This window comes from Neovison vison, chromosome 9 (genome assembly GCF_020171115.1).
Source record: "Neovison vison isolate M4711 chromosome 9, ASM_NN_V1, whole genome shotgun sequence".
Taxonomy (NCBI): Eukaryota; Metazoa; Chordata; class Mammalia; order Carnivora; family Mustelidae; genus Neogale; species Neogale vison.
Window position 1 is genome coordinate 96,007,815 of NC_058099.1, and position 19,639 is coordinate 96,027,453.

At 38.5% G+C, this 19,639-nt stretch overlaps 1 long non-coding RNA gene across 1 annotated transcript in view; it reads right to left on the minus strand.

Moving 5' to 3' along the window:
* Window positions 1–19,639, minus strand: part of LOC122917748 — a 44,352-nt gene that overhangs the window by 17,065 nt on the left and 7,648 nt on the right. Inside the window, exon 4 of the long non-coding RNA XR_006386463.1 lies at window positions 7,361–7,405. This is a non-coding gene — a long non-coding RNA (uncharacterized LOC122917748). The remainder of the gene's footprint in view (window positions 1–7,360; window positions 7,406–19,639) is intronic.

The following is a 19,639-nucleotide window of genomic DNA, read 5'->3' on the forward strand; positions in this document are numbered from 1 at the left end:
GAAACTACATTAAGGTAACTCAGAGACACCATCAAGCATAGTAACATTTGTATTATAGAGATCTTGGGAGGAGAAGAGAGTGAAAGGGGACAGAATAAATAATAGCTGAATAAATAAATATTTGAATAAATAATAGCTGAAAACTTCCTGCATCTGGGGAAGGAAGTAGAAATAGAAAAAAAAATAGAAACAGAGCACAGAAGCAGATAGGTGGTTGCCAGGAGTGCTGGGGTAAGGGAAGTGGGGGAAGATAGTCAAAGGGTATAGACTTCCAGTTTTAAGTGAACAAGTTCTGGGGATGTAATATACAGCAAGATGATGGTGGTTAACAGTGGGATACTGTATATTGGAAAGTTGCTCAGAGAGTAGATCCTAAAAGGTCTCACCACAGATACAAAAATTGAAACCCTGTAAGATAATGAATATGTTAACTACTCTTTTTGTGGTAATCATTTAGCATATGTACATACACCAAATCATTATGCTATACACCTTAAACTTAATGTGATATGTCAACCACATCTCAAATAAGGTCAGGGGGAAAAAGGGTAAAATGATTTCAAATTGGTATTGAAATTAGTACAAATAATTTTATCCTTTTCATTCATGGAATAGATTACTCTTTGAAATGCCTGTCTACTCTTTCCCCACCTCTCACTCATTAGTGTTTAACGGTGAATGTGGTAGGAATTAGTGTTTGAATTCTCTGCTGCTCCTTCTTCCAGTCCCCTCCCTCTGGAAGGTTCACCGTCCCTGACTCATTGAAGTCAGGTTTGGTCAGGTAACTTAATTAAGCCACTGAAATATCATGGAGAGTAATGTGTCCATCTTTGAGCACAGCGGAACCACCACATGGCCTCCATTTTCTCTTTTCCTGTCAAGACCATCAGTGTCACAGTTAGGGCTACTCTCTCAGCATGGTTTCTAAAATTAATAAACTAGAGCCAAGCTGACCCCATTCATGACAGACAAACAACATGAACAAGAAATAAATGTCCACCGGTATAAAGTTCTGAGATTCCAGAGATCATTTGTTACTGCAGCATAACTGAAACTGACAGACAGTACTTTATAAATTATTTTATATATTATGTTTATATAATATAAATAGAATAATTGTTTAAGAATTATATAAGAAGACCTCCAAATTTTCTGGGCTCCTAATTTTCTGGTAGAGTTCAAAAGAAAATAGCAACAAGAAAATTCCAAGAGAGTTGGAAAATTCATGTTACAAACCAATAATTCTCAGATTATTTTTGTCTATGAACCACACTAACAGATATCATTTATTTTAGATCAATAAAAGGACTTCCCAGGATTAGAGGGGTCTTGTCATTTTACAAAAGGAACTCTCAGAGAATACCTATTGGACCAGTCTACCCAAAGTAGAGTCTCTGAACTTCTTCTCACTAGTCTTCAGTGTGATAAGCCGGTATTAGGAATAAGTATTAAGAAGTTCTTAGAGCAACCTGACATTGCCGGAACATCCAAGCTCAAGGCTGGTCAAATTGCCTTTCTGAGTGAGGTAACAGGCCAGTGTGTGTGTTGTCAGACTAGTGTGGTGAGTCACATGTGGCATGAGCTGCACACTAGGATCGGTCTGCCAGAGATCAGAGATAAATAGATAGATAGGTAATTGATCAGATCCTGGTCTTTCACCACAGATCGTTTGAAAATCACTGACCTAGAACCTACTTGAAAATCATCACATCAAGTGATAGGACACTTAATAAAGGACCTGAAAAACACAGGAATGTTATATATAAAATTGAACTGTTCTCTTGGGAAAATCCATAGCCACACTAACAGTCTTCCTAACATTTTCTGTCCCACTGGAGATTTACAAAGGCAGATGGAAGTAATAACTTTTCTTAATTACCCATTGCGTGTGGAGCACCATACTTACAGTTCTCAGGTTACCAAATATGTGTCACCAAACACAGAAGACATCCTCCCTTAAGAGCAATTTTACTCATGGTGGGGGAAATCATACTTAGCCTTTAAAGGTTGACTTAATCTAAGAAGTATCTGAACCATACAATATCTAACTAATCTGACTTCTGGGTTTCTTTTTTTTTTTTTTTTAATTTATTTATTTTTTTCAGCATAACAGTATTTATTGTTTTTGCACCACACCCAGTGCTCCATGCAATCCATGCCCTCTCTAATACCCACCACTGGTTTCTAAACAGAAACTAAGGTGACAGAAAAAGGAGAAGAATGAGAGAAAAATGTTAAACTATGCTGAACTTTTCTTTGAGATGCTCTGGTCTTCCTTTCCCTCCCTTCCCCCTCTGCATGCCTTCCCAGCCAACCCTATTTGCTTTTATGCTCCCCCAGTCTCCCAAAATAAACCACTCATCAAAACTATTTCATTCCCTCCCCTTCATTATAGGTAACCTCAGGTATTTAGGAAATAAACTGATTGGATTAATTTATACTCAGGTGTGGATGACTAATGACCTCTTAATCCTTCTGGAGACATCTGTCTTTTTAACTTATTTTAACTCAGATAAATATACTTATTTTCCTTATTTTTAATTCAAACTTTAGAGGGAAAGTACAAGAAAATGAAAAGGAAATGCTTGGAAAAATAAGTAAAATTATACTTGGTCAAGAAAGCAAGAGACTTCTGTCTGAGTCACTTCTTCCAAAAAACTTCCTGATTTTCACCCCTTTTTTGACTTATTTTACATAAAAATTTTCAAGTTTTTTTTTTCATAGTGACCCTCAACACTAAGAACAGAGGTAGTCATTGGTAGAATGAAATAATTTGTACATGAGGTTTAAGTCAGGGACAGTTTGCATGAATGAGAACTGAGGGAGGAAATATACAAATAATTGGAAGAGAAAATATTTGAAACACCATAGATATTGAAAGTGGAAATATACCTTACCAATGATCTAACCTAGTGTATTCCTAAGTGTAGGACATGAAATGCCTGTAGGTGGTAGGCTTGTAAATCATTAAAATGAAATGGAATCACATAGTAAATAAATCACTGATTTTTCAACTATTTTTCAGGTTTTTTATTATTACAAGGATAACAACTCAGTTGAGATAGGCTTTAACAGCCCTCTCACTATTGCTTATTTTAATAAGGACAGGAGGCCTAGGGCTCAGAGTCTTCAATAGACAATGGTCTCTTTGTAGCATTCAATAAAATTGTTTTGTTTTCATTATTTTTTATTTTTATCAAGATCTTGGAAAAGTGTTGATTTTCAATTTGTAATAATGATATTAAGTTTCTTTTAAAATGCATTCATTTAGGAAAAAGAAAATGAGTTCAAAGAAAATCTTGGGTAAATAGTTTAAGTGGTACATACATGTGGAGATGAATTATGAAGGCAGTATGTAGAAGATTGAAGCTGGGAAAACTTCATACTAATGAACTTCATACTTAAACTTAGGACTGATGAGAGAGATATGCATACAGGTGGGGGGAGAAAACTCCACCAGAAATGGTTTTAAGATAACACACAAACCTGAGGCTTGTAGGTAGTGTAGGTAGGTAATTCTCTGAACAGACCAATTTGCACAAATTATAAAGGAATGTGGCCACAAGGTTAGAGTGTACAAGCTTCAGTAACACGTGTCTTAGGAATCTCTGTTTATATCTGCACACTCAATCTACAACATTACCAAAATCAGGGCATTTTTCCACTGCTTCCTCCTATGAGACAATCCTTGGGAATTTCCCACCATTTATAGATCTCTCAGTACATATTCTCATTTGTGACCAGAAGGAGGATAATCCTATAAAAATTACACAGGAAATTTACATATAGCACTGTATACATTTTTAGTCTAAATAATGATAATAAACAATAATTCAGCTCAGCATGATCTGTATTAATTCAGATGTCATCAGTAACTATGGGTATATGGTTCAGCATTTCCTCTGGGTTAGTGAGAATTTTAACCATTTATGTGAAATAGCTTTGGCTGAGCTCAACAAATATTTATTGAACATCAAAATATATTCCAGGAACTGTGTTATGTGTTGAGGAATCATGATCAAAAAGAGATTCAGTCTCCGCCTTCAAGGCATCCACAATTATACAAATTAAATATGAGCCATACTATAGTTATGATATTTGTCATAGTTCATTTAAACAGCTTTACTTGGAATTACTTAATGCTTACAGAAATATTTTGATGTAAAATATTATTGCTATCTCCATTTTATAGACAAGAAAACTTAGACTTACTCAACTTAACTTGCCCAAGGTCATTATTAGCAATATTAGTAAGCAACAGAGAAAAGTCTTCAACCCAGGAATCTGCCTCCAAATTAGTGCTTTTCCTGCAATACCAGCCACCCAGAATTATTCCTCTCAGATTTCTGCTTCTGGCTGTAATGAAGTAACATGTGCTCTTGCAGAGAACTACTTAAAAAGCCAGAAAAAATACAAAAATGAAATCTATTTGAAGGCATTCAGTCTATGTGACATCATTAGAAAATTGCCTTAGCAGGCACAATTTTAAGAGTACAAGATGACAGAGGTGAGGGAACCTCAAAAATGAGGCCTACCCAATAGGAAAACAATGTGGAAAATAAATGAACCCAAAAGTTGGATTGACGGGGGGTGGGGGAGATGTTAAAATTCACAAGCTCCAACCCAGACTGATCCAGAAAAATATGAAGAGAAGACAAATTACCATTATCAGAAATGAAAAAGAGGATATCACCACAGGCCCCAAAGATTTTAAGGATATAAAGGTTTATTATGAACAACTTTACACCAATTAATTTGACAACTGAGATGAGATGGGCACATTCATTGAAAAACACAAATTATAAAATTGACCTAAGAAAAAATAGAGAACTTGAACAACCCACTACAAATCAAAGAAACTTAATTCATAGTTAACTACTTCCAAAAAGAAACTCTAAGCCCAGAACACTTCATTTGTGAATTCCATCTGACATATATGGAAGAAATAGTACCAAACCTAAACCTACACACAGTTTTCCAGAAAATAGTCAAGGGAGAAACATCAAATCATTTTATAAAGTCAGTATTATTCTGATTCCAAAACCAGATAAAGATATTAAAACTAAACAGAACTAGTTGCATGGGTGGCTCAGTCATTGAGCATCTGCCTTTAGCTCAGGTCATGATCCCAGGGTCCTGGGATCCAGCTCTATATCAGGTTCTCTGCTCAGTGTGGGGTCTGCCTCTCCCTCTCCCACTTCCTCTGCTTGTGTTCCCTCTCTTGCTATGTCTCTCTCTGTCAAATAAATAAATAAAATCTTAAAAAAAAACAGAATTATAGAACATTATCTCTTATAACTCAGATGTAAAACAATAAAATATTAGCAAGTTTAATCAAATAATATATCTCTAGCATACTGGGTTATATATATAGGATATATAATATATATCCAATAAACATAATGCATCAAGATCATGGGGATTTATCCTGGAGATGCAGATTGGTATATCATTCAGGTCTCAGTCAGTAGAAAGAAATCACACTGTAACTAAAACAGAAAGTTTGATATGAAGAACTACTGATTCCAGGGGCACCTGGGTGACTCAGTCAGTTAAGTAACCAACTCTTGGTTATGACTCAGGTGATGATCTCAGGGTTTGAGATCAAGCCCTGCATCACACTCAGCATGGAGTCTGCTGGAGATTCTCTGACTCCCCCTCTCCCTCTGCACCCCCACCCTGCTCATGCATGCTCTCCGTCTCTCTCCTTCTCCTTATTTATTTATAGATAAATAAATAAAACCTAAAAACAAAACAAAACAACAACCACAAAAACTACTGACTCTAACAGAGGAGTAACTATAAATACACTAGCCCTGAGGAATATACCCAAGGATTGACAAACGTAGAAGAGAGCCCTCATCTCAAAGCTGGGATGCACACCTCATTGGAAAAGATGTGGTTATAGTCCACTGGATGGTGAACAAGTTCCCTGGCTTGCCCAAGGACTCACTTGTCCATAGTTACTGGACAAGAAAGAAATGCCCTTCCCAGGTTTTGGTGGATTAAAGCTGGTGTGTGGACTTGAAGAAAAAGTCAGGACCAGGAACCCAGTCAGAAGAGCAGCACAAGGTCTGGGGCATGAAGTGTTCACACTGGGCCAGAGGAGGGACTGAGGTAAGTACAAATGCATTCTTCAGAACTATGAGTGAGATTAAGACATCTCCAGACAAAAAAAAGGGCAACTGATTGTCATAAAACCAACATTACAAGAACTACTAAAGGGAATTCTCCAAGAAAAAGAAAAATGAGGGGCATCTGGGTGGCTCAGTGGGTTAAGCCTCTGCCTTAGGCTCAGGTCATGATCCCAGAGTCCTGGGATCGAGTCCCGTATCGGGCTCTCTGCTCAGCGGGGAGCCTGCTTCGCCCTCTCTCTCTGCCTACTTGTGATCTCTGTCTGTCAAATAAATAAATAAATAATCTTCAAGAAAAAGAAAAGAAAAGAAAAGAAAAATGATCCCAAACAGAAACACAGAATTTAGGAAGGAATTAGGAGCACCAGAGAAGGTAAATATGTAAGTAAACCTAAAGGAATGTGGACTACATGAAGAAAACACGAATATTACTACTAATTCTGTCTTGTGGAATTTTATATTTGTGTAAAATTAAAATGCATGACAACATAAACATCAAAGGTAGAGCTCAAACATCCCAAGGTCCTGTCACTATGTAGAAGTACCAATTTGTATTAGACACTAATAATTTGAGAATGAATATAGTAATAATCTCCAGAAATAAAGAATGTACAACCAACAAGTTGATTAGAATGATAAAAAAATTTAAGCCAAATAGAAGCAAGTAATGAAAGGAAAAAAGGGGCATAAAACAGGTGATACAAATATTAATTCAAAGTATATTAGTAACTGAATTAAGCACAAATAAATACTCAAAGTAAGAGCTAAGATTTTCAGACTGGAAATAAAATCAAAGCCAACTGTTTCCTACTTTCAAAACACATACCTTAAATAATAAGAACATAGAAGTTTTAAAAATTAGGAAAATTATATATCATGAAGACACTTATTAAAACAAAGCTATTAAAAAGGAGGTCAGTATTGCAAGACTTTTAGATATAAGCCATTACTAAAGATTAAGAACAGTATTTCATAAAAGAAAAGTGATCTCTTCACCTTTCTGTAAGAGTCTGTAAGGCTGAGCATATTTAAGGACGTTCTAGCCTGGCATCTAAAAATTTCTCAATCCTTGCATACTCCTTTTAACAATGCTAAACTTGTCAACTATCCAGAATTATTCCTAAATCTGTGCAGCCAGTTTTTCTGTGAGCTGCTTTAAAATCATGCCTTACATAAAGCTGACTTCTAACAGACTGAACAAGTCTGAATCTAAATAAGAAACTCACCAGTCTCGGATGACAGGTGGACACAGCGCGGTCTCTCGCTGGAGGCTGTGGAAAGTAAGTTGTGGACTCAGGTCACTGAGCAGCAACTCCACCACCCCCTCACTCAGCTTCCCAGAGATCAGCCCAAAGCCAAGCTCTACAGAGGATCACAGCAGCCCCTCCACAGTACTGATCTGCCCAGCGACCACGGATCTATCATAAGCCCTGGTGAATACCTCAACCTTTCACATGGACCCCAACCAGCCCTGGGCAGTCTGCATTGGCCTGTGACATCAGTTATGGTGGAAGGGATCTGTACATAAAGTATTCTTCCTTCCAAAAAAAAAAAAAAGTATAGAAAATTACATATCATGAAAACACTAATTAAAGTTGGCAGGGGCGCCTGGGTGGCTCAGTGGATTAAAGCCTCTGCCTTCGGCTCATGGCATGATCCCTGGGATCGAGCCCCTCATTAGGCTCTCTGCTCGACAGGGAGCCTGCTTCCTCCTCTATTTTATTTATAAATAAATAAAATATTTAAAAAATAAAATAAAATAAAGGTGGCATAACTACACTAGTATTAGAAAAGAAGACAACTTTTAGGCAGTAAGCACTACTAAGGATTAAGAGGGATATTTCATAAGAATAAGTTTCAGTACACCATGAAATCATCTATTCTAAAGCTGCGTGTATCAAATAATACAACTCGGATACACAGAGAGTAAAAACTGACAGCACCAAAAAATAGACAAATCCACAGTTACAATAGATTTTTATTATTTATTTGACAAATACAGATCACAAGTAGGCAGAAAGGCAGGCATAGAGAGAGGAGGAGGAAGCAGGCTCCCTGCTGAGCAGAGATCCTGATTCAGGGCTCGATTCCAAGACCCCAGGATCATGACCCCAGCTGAAGGCAGAGGCTTTAACCCACTGAGCCACCCAGGCACCCCAGATTTTAATTTATCTCTTAGTAACTTAAAGAATAAAGAAGAAAAAAATCTGCAAATATATGGAAGATCTAGACAACCTGATTAAGAAACTTGATATAATTAATATAGGTAAAACACAGAACCAGACAATGGCAGAATACTTTTTCAAGGCATAGAGAATACTTACTAAAATTGACTACGTGTTAAGCCATAAAGTAAGGATCAAGAAATTTTAAATATTAAAATCATTCAAAATGTTTTATGAATTCAGTAGAATTGAACTAGAAAATAATGAAACAGATTAGCTAGTGAATTCTTCCAAACCTTGAAGGGGGCGGGGAATATTACATAAATTCTTCTAGAGAAATACTTTTACACATACTTTTTAGCTGAGTCCTAAAGCCTATGAAACCTTTATACCCCAATCTGACAAGGGCTTTGTAAGAGAGTAATGTATGATGCTAGTAAACAGCTCATGAACCTAGAAGCAAAACTTATTTTTAAAATTAGTAGGATTGCCTTCGTGGGTCAGTGGGTTAAGCACTGACTCTTGGTTTAAGCTCAGGTCATGATCTCAGGGCTGTGAAATGGAGCCCCTCATAGACTGCTTGAGATTCTTTTTTTTTTTTTTTTTTTTAAGATTTTATTTATTTATTCGAGAGAGAGAGACAGTGAGAGAGAGCATGAGCGAGGAGAAGGTCAGAGAGCGAAGCAGACTCCCCATGGAGCCGGGAGCCCGATGTGGGACTCGATCCCGGGACTCCAGGATCACGCCCTGAGCCGAAGGCAGTCGTTCAACCAACTGCGCCACCCAGGCGTCCCACTGCTTGAGATTCTTTCCTCTCCTCCCCTCTACCCCCTACCCCACCCCATTCATGCTCTCTCTAAAATAAATATAATCTTAAAAATAGAAAATAAAATTAGCAAATTTAATCTGAAAAGAAAACATAAAAAGGATAGTACATCATGATCAAGCTGGGCTTAATCTGGGAATGCAAAAAAATTTGACATTCAATTATAATTACCATAATTCACCACGTTGACAGAAAAAGAGGGAAAAATCATATAATTATCTCTATAAATGCAAAAAAACTCAGTTGATATAATTCAACATCCATTTATTAAGAAAACACTTAGCTAACTAGAAGGGACGCTCATAATCTGATAAGAAATAGGGCATATCTTATTCAAGGTAAAATATTGAAAGTTTTCCTCCTAAAACCGGGAAGAAGACATGGATGTCTTTTTCTACCACATCTACTCAATGTACTAACCAGAACAAGAAAAGGAAACAGAAGGATAAAAAGGAAAGAACTAAAATTGTTGTTGTTTACAAATAACATATTTATACATCTAAAAAATCAGAAATAATATATAGACACTTACTAGAATTGAAATAAATGAATTTAGCAAGATGGCTGGAAAGAAAATTAATATAACAAAAAATAATTGTGGGGCTCCTGAGTGGCTCAGTTTGTTAAGCATCTGCCTTTGGCTCAAGTCATGATCTCTGGGTCCTGGGATCAAGCCCCACATCAGGCTCCCTGCTCAGTGGGGGAGTCTACTTCTCCCTCTCCCTCTGCCCATCTCCCCCTGCTTGTGCCCTCTCTCTCTCACTCCCCCTCTCAATAAATAAATTTAAAAACCTTTTAAAAATCAATTGTTTTCTAGATATCATGAATAAACAATTATAATGTAAATAATTTCATTTTTTTTTAATTTATTTGACAGAAATCACAAGGAGGCAGAGACGCAGGCAGAGAGAGAAGGGGAGGCAGGCTCCCCACTGAGAGCAGAGAGCCCGATGAAGGCCTCGATCCCAGGACCCTGGGATCATGACCTGAGCTGAAGGCAGAGGCTTTAACCCACTAAGCCACCAAGAATATAATAATTTTAAAGATATCATTTATAATCATAAAAACCTAGGTGTTTTGTGAGACATCTTGTGAAGATGCACAAGATAGCTACACAGAAAATTACAACTTTAAAAAAAAAAAACAACTAAGGAAGACCTAAATAGGAATATACAAGGTTCATGTATTAAAAGACTCAAAATCCATAAACCTGGTATATCATAAAGAAGCCAATTCTCCCCAGAACTGATCTACAAAAAAGACCCCAGAAAAATTTTTTGTGTGCATTCACAAACTGTCTAAAATTGGAAAATGAATAGGCAAGATCATTCTCTTTGTTTTTCTTAAAGAGAAAAAGAAGATGTATATCAAGTATCCAAGCTAATTATAAAGCTACAGTAATTTAAACAAAGTGGGGATTGGTGGAAAGACAGACAAATAGACAGATGGAACAAAACAGAGAATCCAGAATCAGAGCCACACATACACACATACAAAAAGGACACTGCTGTGCATTGGAGAAAGGATGATGTCTTCCATCAGTGTTGCTGGATTGCCTGGATAGCCATATAGAGAAAAATGGATCTTGACCCCTACCTCACACCATTCAAAGTAGGAGTTCCAGGAAGATTTTAGATCAAAGGAGAGAAGTAAAACAATAAAGCTTTTAAAAATAGAACACATTATATCTTTGTGCTCTTGGGGTGCACAAGTATTTCCTCAACAAAATCAGTACTCACCAAAGTTAACAGAAAATTTTGTTAAACAGGATCACATTAAAATTTTAAAATTCAGGAAATGAGAAGAAATCATTTAGGGAGTAAAAAAGGCAAGCCATAGTGAGAAAAGATCCTTGAAATACATCTATCCAGCAAAGGGCTCATATCAAGCAAAGAATATGATACATAACCTGATAGAAGAGGGAACAAGACTTGAACAGCCACTTCACGAAAGAGGAAAGAGATTCCCATTAAATATATGAACAGGAGCTCCTTCTCATTAGCCATTGCAGAAATGGACAATAAAACCACAATTACATGCCCACCAGAAGGGCCAAAATTTAACAATTTTAAAATCTCACAATACTGTCCTAATCACTGTCCCACGGAAACATCATCTGGCACTTCCAAACTTATATACTAAGAGATTTGCTGGGCAGTAAAACATCTTCAAAGTGTGAGGGACATAGGACTGGACAGAGGGGAAAATTCTGCCATTCAGGCCTCAATTAGTCTTGCAAGAAACTTCAGAGTTGGGATGGCCCTTGAAAATTGTCTCCACCGTCACCACCATGACCACCTCCTCCACCAGCAGCACCATCGCCATCCCACAGATCTACTCCCAGCAGAAGGCGCTTGACATTGGATGTGGAATCACTCTTTGCCTGAGGGAAATTCGGAGAGAGCTGTCGCCACCAACACGACCAGCAGCGAAGTCAATGAGCACTCCGGTCCCAAACAAGAATCTAGGTAGACTATTCCCTAGTATAATACTAGGTCAATACTTGGTCAAGATGGGGAAAAACCGAACTCTCGCACAGTGCTGATGGGAATATCATTTGGTACAGCCACTTTGGAAACAATCTGGAAACATCTCATAAACCTGAACATAAGCATACACTATGACCCAGCACTCCCATAACGAGCTATAAGCCCAACACATACATACCGTACCAAAAGACAGGCCCAAAAATGTTCACAGCAGGATTATTTATAATTGTCAAAAGACAGATATAACCCAATGTCTGTCGACAACATAATGGGTTAATAATTGTGACACAGTCACACAAGAAAACTATTGCTATAACAAAACAGCATGAGTGAATTTCACAAATGTCATGTGCATTGAAAGAAACCAGACTCAATAAAGCCGGAGGTGTGATTTTACAATTACAAAGTTCAAAGACAGGGAAAATGAATATATGTTAATAGCAGGTAGGATACTAGGTGTGTACTTAAAGAGTCACTCTCATGATGCGCCCAGAACAGAGGAGCTGGACACAACATAAGCAGATGTCTCTAGTTCCAGGTCCTGAAAACCACCAGTAATTTGTACATGGCGTTCCCCCAGCCGAGATAAAATATTTGCATTCCATCTTCCCTTGGCTTCCCTTTATATTTAACCAGAAGAAAGAACGAATAATAGAAAAGAGGAGGAAGAGAAAGAGGGAGGGAATTGTACGTAACACTGTACATTTTAGTCTTTCATGTGTACTGTTTCTCTGTTTCTTCCAGTAACAGTATAGATATCACTAACTTCATTTTACACCTTAAAAATCTTTTTTAAGTTGTAAGAGAAACAAAGAAGAAATGTAAAATACAGACTTTGCCTATATGAATTTATAATTGCATATAATCATTAGTGGATTAGGAACTGGGAGGCTGGCATACACATAAAACACCAAAACAATGATTCAGAAAATATGTGTGTCCTTTCTACAATGATCCCTGGAGCATCAGAACTGAAGCTCAGAGAAGAGATGGAGAAAAATCATAATCGAAGGTGGCTCTTTGGAGCAGCTGAGCTTAAAAGATTTCGTGAGAAGGGGTGCAGGTTGCTAGTTGCCTAGCCAACATTCATTTTTCATTTCTTACCTAGTAAATTAGAAAAGAAAAAACCTATTTTATTTGAGGCAGCAATCTGCACAATTGTCCCCATTTTCCAGCTTTTCTTACAGCTCGATATGACCAGGTAACCAAGTGCTGTACGGCAAATTGTAAGCAGAGGGCTAGATGGGGTCTCTGGGAATATCCTAAAAAGTAACTGAGTCCACAGAGCCTTTCTTCACTTCCTTCCTCCTGCCATCTGGCATATGGACATGATATCTGGCACTCCATCAGCCACTTTGGACCATGAGGCTAAGAGAGCAGAGCAGAGAGAAAGGAGCATGGGATACCAACCACCATGGAGCTCCAACATAAGCACTAAATTGCCTACCTTTGAACTTCTCTTCTTGAGAAAAAAAAAACTGATGGATCTCTAGCTTAGGCATATAGAAGTTTCTACTCAGGTACTAAAATGAGGTGTGGACTTAATGGTGTGATGGCTCGTCCTGGCTCACAAGAGCTGACTGTTTAACTTTCAGGAATATCTGTGAGCTGGCTGTTAAACATCTCTGTTTATTTTAAAGATTTATTTGTTTGTTTGAGAGACAGAGAGATCATGAGATGAGGCTGCAGAGGGAGAGGGAGAAGGAGCCACAGGCTCCCTGCTAAGTAGGGATCCCAATGCCGTGCTTGATCCCAGGACCCTGAAACCACAACCTGAGCTGAAGGCAGATGTTTAACCAACTGAGCCATCCAGTTGCCCCTAAGCACTTCCATTTTTAAAAAAATATTTTATTTATTTATTTGACAGACAGAGATCACAAGTAGGCAGAGAGGCAGGCAGAGAGAGAGGAGGAAACAGGCTCCCTGCTGAGCAGAGAGCCCGATGTGGGGCTCGATCCCAGGGTCCAGGGATCATGACCTGAGCCGAAGACAGAGGCTTTAACCCACTGAGCCACCCACGTGCCCCAGCACTTCCATTTTTTAAAATAAAATTAGGGGCACCTGAGTGGCTCAATTAGAATGTCCAACTCTTGGTTTTGGTTCTGGTCATAATCTCAGGGTCGTGAGATCTAGTCCCATGCGGGGCTCTGCACCCAGTGTGGAGTCTGCTTAAGATTCTCCCTTACCCCCTTCCTCTGCCTCTCCCCAACACTCATGCTCTCTCTCCCTTTCTTTCTCAAAACAAAATAAAATGAAATTATACATATGTAAGCTAAATAAATTAGATCAAAAGCAAAGAAATAAATTAAATCAAAAACCAGAAAATCAAGCCTTCTTCTTTTTTCTTTTTTTCTTAAGCTTTTCTTTCTTTCTTTTTTTTTTTCCCCTTGGAGAGCTGGCTGGTAAACACTTGCCAGCACACTTCTGAGTGAGGTAAATGCTAACCCTTGTGATATTAATTGTAATAGCAAAATACTGGAAAAGAACCAAATGTCTACCCGTAGGAAGTTTGTTTAAAAAAAAAAAAACTATGGGTCTATCCACACAATATAGTCTCCTGTAGCATTTCAAAGGAATGAGGAAGACTTCTTCATACCAATAGTTACACAAAGGAGTATTGAACAGAAAAAGGAATGAGCAAAATCTCTGTATCAGAATATTGAGCAAGCACCAGGATAAATGAAACAAAGTGAGGCAAAGAACAGGGCTTAGATAATGTTACCTTTGTGTAATAAAGGGTGGGAGAATAAAAATATATTTTGTTTATGTTTTCTAAAAAGAACCAACTGAAGGACAACTAGCACAATAGATAGCTATGAAGTATTACATAGGGGCGAGAGGGAGAGGAGAGGAAGACTAACAGGAGGATGCTCTGTGCTCTTTTAGTTTCGACTGAACTATGTAAATGTTTCACATGCTTTCATTCAAACTGATGGCATAACCACACAAGGGAGAATAATTAGCTCAAGGGACCACTGGACACAGGAATTTGGCTATATATGCCTTGAGGGATACATTCTGGGGTCAAAAGTACCACAAAGAAATCTTAAGCTGCATTCGGTGGTCTTACTATTAGAAGTAATGTTGATACACACTCACACACACACACACATACACACACACACAGGTGTTTTTTTTATCTTTTTTAAGAAAGAGAGAGAGGAGTGACAGAGAGAGAGAGAGAGAGAATCTCAAACAGGCTCTATGCCCAGCGCAGAGCCTGATGTGGGGCTCGATCTCACAACCCTGAGATCATGACTTGAGTTGAAATCAAGAGTCGGATGTTTAGCCAACTGAGCCATATATATATGGTTTTTTATTATTGTTTTGTTTTTTTTACTATAACACGTCCATTATAGAATTAGGAAATAAATACTTAAGGCCTTTAAGAGCCAAGATGTTCAAAGTAAAGAAAAAGTGACATGAGTAAAATCAAAGAAATTTAATCAAAACTCTGCAGTGTTAAATTTGAATTGACTCACACACATTGGGATGGCTACAATTAAGATGAACAAAGAGAAAAGCACGAGGGTTGGTAAGGACGTGCACATACTGGAACCCTCATGCACTGCTGGTGGGAATGCAAACTGGTGCAGCCACTGGGGAAAACAGCATGGCAGTTCCTCGAAATATTATACATAGAGGATGCTTGGGTGGTTCAGTCAGTTAAGCATCTGCCTTTGGCTCAGGTCATGATCCCAGGATCCTGGAATTGAGTCCCTCATCAGGCTCCTTGCTCGGCAGGGAGTCTGCTTCTCCTTCTGTCTGACACTTCCCCTGCTTGTGCGTGGTCTCTCTGCCTCTCTGACAAAAAAATAAATAAAATCTTTAAAAATATATATAACCCAGAGAATTACCCCGAAGAATTCCACTTTGGTATATACACGAAAGAACGGAAAGCAGGGACTTGAACAGATACTGATACACCCATTTTCACAGCTGCATTATTCACGGCCGGGTGTTCATCAGTGGATGAACGGATAAACAAATAGAAATTATTCAGCTGTGACAAGGAGGGAATTCTGACTCCTGTCAACACAGATGAGCCGTGAGGACCTTAAGCTAAGTGAAACAAACCAGGACAGGACCTGGTAGAGATGAGTACCCCCATCACCAAGACTACAGTTTCTAAACACTATTCTCCACAAAAAGGAACCCAGAGACTTTGGGGAAATGGCTGCTACCAGGGCAAGAAATGTATAAGAGGGTCCTGGGAATCTTGTTGAGCCAGAAAATAAGAACACTATTTGAAGACAAAGGGTTTGGCCAAAGGACATGGGAGCCATAATGAATGGGCTCCCGTTAGCAAAAGATTCAGGAATTTGAGCAAGGGAAATAATAACGATCGTAACTGATTGAAACACATAAATCCATCCAAAACATATAAAATCTATGTGCACATATATAACTGATTGAAACATGTGGATTTATGTGTTTCAATCAGTTACATATGTGCACACAGATTTATATATTTTGGATGGATTTATGTGTTTCATAATAACATAATAAATTTCATTTCATAATAACACTAATAAAAGTATTCACAAGAACGCTAGTAGACATAATAACACTAATACAGTGTCCATCAGTGTTCAACAGTAGTATTCATAATAACACCAGTGAGCATAATTACCCTAATACAGTGTCCATCATAACACGCATAAAAAAACAAGGGAACAAAACAATGTCAGTCCCCGCTGGAGGATGCTAGGGCCCCAATTCATGACTGAGAAAACCAGCAAAGGGAAAAAGTTAATCACGGATCCTGCCTTTTCTGTACAAACTCTATTTCAGGGTAACCAAATAGCTGATGAGGTAAAAATTCTTTTTATAGAAGAATTCCGGCAAATATATTCAGAGGAACGATAGAATGAGAACAAATTAAATAAAGCGATCTTAAGCAACCATCACTAACAGATGCCAAGCCATATTCAAAATGTTGATGGTGAATTTATCCCAGATGAATCAGGCTGACATCAGAATGCACCGTTGGTTGGATCTTGGCCCTGCTAGCTATCAGACCCCTAGACCTAACCTCCAGCTCAGAAAACACAGTGCAGGAGGAAAACAAATCGATTGTCACCATGAAAAAGCAATCAGCCAAATCTAGTCTGGGGGAATCTTATAGGACAAATGAGCCAGTCCCTTTAACAAACAAATGAGATGGGGGGATGGGGAATCTGTTGCAAAATGAAAGAGACTTTAAAACATGAATAACCCAACGTGATGTGTGGACCCGTCTGGATCCTGGCGTCCAGAACATGTTCCCTACTTGCAACTTGCCCTGCAGGTCTTCCGGGTTAAAATGTGCAGCTGGGAAGATATATTCTGCTTTTTCTCTTGGTTTCATTAGAGCTGAAGACATCTAGTACAGCCTCAGTCCGACCTCAGCTACTGGCAGTAATAAATAAGTGAGCCTCTGTATTGGACCGGTTCACACGGGACTCCCCCAGCCCAAGACTCTGAGAGCCGCCTCATCTGGCACTGACCATCCCGAGGCTCTCGGTTCAGCATCCCTGCCCCCAGGAGCCTGGGACGTGAAATATCAGGTCCTCTCCCTGCCTGACTGCATACACTTCCTGCCACATTTGTGTTGATGTGGCTGCACCCGGGTTGGCAAGAAACAGTCTGGGAGGCAGCCCCTTAATGGATGGTCAGAAACAGAACTGTCACCTCCTGTCTCTAACATACACCGCCTTCCTCGGCAAAGCCTGGAGAGAGAAAACCGGACCAGCATCTCTTTATTCTCCTTTTGGTCTTCCCACCATTCCCTTGACCAGAAAGTGGTGAGTCGCTCCTCTAATCCCCCTGTGTCTTCACCTCCTGCTTCAACGGAGGGGCAGCTGCTTATAGGTAACAGAGTATCCTTCCTCCACTCCAGAGAATTCTCTGAGATGGATCTTTCATGCTGGGATTCTGATACTCTAATGAGGAGGTGAAGGATTATGAAACATTCTTTCTCGTGATGATAGTCTTTCCTGCTACATAATCCTAAACTTCATGTAGAAGTGGAATGTTAGTATATTTTGTCCTTTAAATTCCTTCTGTAGAAAATCCTAGTCTCCCAAGTGTATGAACAGCTTGGCCTAGCAGAGCAAAGAACACGTGCTCACAAGTTAATAATATTCAGATTACTGGGTGCCTGAGCGGCTCAGTCAGTTAAGCATCTGTTTTCAGTTCAGGTCATGATCCCAAGGTTCTGGGATCGAGCCCTGCATTAGGCTCCCTGCTCAGCGGGGAACCTGCTTCTCCCCCTGACTGCTGCTCCCCCTGCTTGTGCTCTCTCTGTCAAATACATAAATAAAGTCTTAAAGTTTAAAAAAAAAAAAAAGCAGCACTCAGATTACTACCCTTACACATATACACACACACGCACGCACAGACTTAATTGGAATTATAATATGCATATTTTAAGTTTTATATTTTCAGGTATACAAATAATAAATAACTATAGCCTCATTATTAAAAAAAAAATTCGCCCACTGTTTTATAACTTACTTTTGCCATTTCAAAACATAGCTGTGTGTCCTTACCATTTTCCTATGTAATTTTTGAATTACATGTTTAAATATGCTTTTCAGTACCTGAATGGTGTTCCATTGCCCAGGATACCTTAACACACTTAACCAATCTTTACCCTGTCCACTTTATTAGGTAGTGAAATTGTTTCCAACTGAACTGGAATGGACAGCCCACCCCCCAACCATCATTTTTTGGGGGGAATAAAGTTGAAGAGGTAGAATTATTGAGTTCAAGAAAACAAATGCTTTTAATGAAAGATGTTACAAACTACCTAATAAGCCTCAGAAAAGTCATAGCATTTTTTTAGGTCTACCAGAAGTCTGCGACACTGCCCATTTCTACACACCTTCTCTAAGTTTACAATTTATAATCTTAAAATTATACATTTTTAAATATTTTATCTTAAAACATCTTTAACTGGCGGGGCGCCTGGGTGGCTCAGTGGGTTAAGCCGCTGCCTTCGGCTCAGGTCATGATCTCAGGGTCCTGGGATCAAGTCCCGCATCGGGCTCTCTGCTCAGCGGGGAGCCTGCTTCCTCCTCTCTCTCTCTGCCTGCCTCTCTGCCTACTTGTGATCTCTCTCTCTGTCAAATAAATAAATAAATAAATAAATTTAAAAAAAAAAAAAACATCTTTAACTGGCAAACAAATACTGGTTTAAGTTTTCATTTCCTTGAGTCCTTGTGAGACTGAAAACTTGTTCATGTTTCAAATATGTATGAGCCATTTGTATTTATTACTTCAAATGGTATCTTCAGATGAGGAAATGGGGTTCAGAGAGGTTAAACAACCTGCTCAAGGACACGCAGTTTTTACGAAGCAGATAAATATATATATATATATATATATATATATATATTATATTATATATTCTGAAATGAAACAGAATTGTTCTTCAGTTTGTCAAAGCAAGCAATAAAGCCTGTGGGGAAAGTTCTGTTCAATTCAGCCTGCAAGGACGTCTAAATAATATATAAATCTCTTCAGGCCAAATCATCTTTATAAAATATTACTTGGAGAATTATTGTGAGGATTTAATGAATTATAGTTCTTTCACCTTTTAATTTATAATTGCAAGATGAGTTAAATAAAGAAGAGATTGCTAAAAAGATTGAATATGCTGACAGCATCCTTCTTACCACCCATCAGTCATGAATGGCTACGCAGCGGTAGATGCCGAAGGAGACTCTGGTACCCCATGACCTCCTTCTTCCCATTACCACAGCATGAGGACAAAGCAACCAACTGCATATGTTTTATGATGGTAGACCAAAACCAGCCTACTATTTCTGGAGGTGATCAGAAGCTGATCCCTGACTTTTTGCCCCTGAACCAGTAATATATAAGCCAATGCTGTCACCTGATGATATAACCTTGTATGGCAAAGTCAAAGTCTCTTTCCTTTCATAACAAGAGAGTCCATAACTCAACAACTGAGGATAAAAAATAGAAAGAAACAATAGCAGTAAAAGAAATGCCAGAGTTGCTTAAATGTTTGGGGGA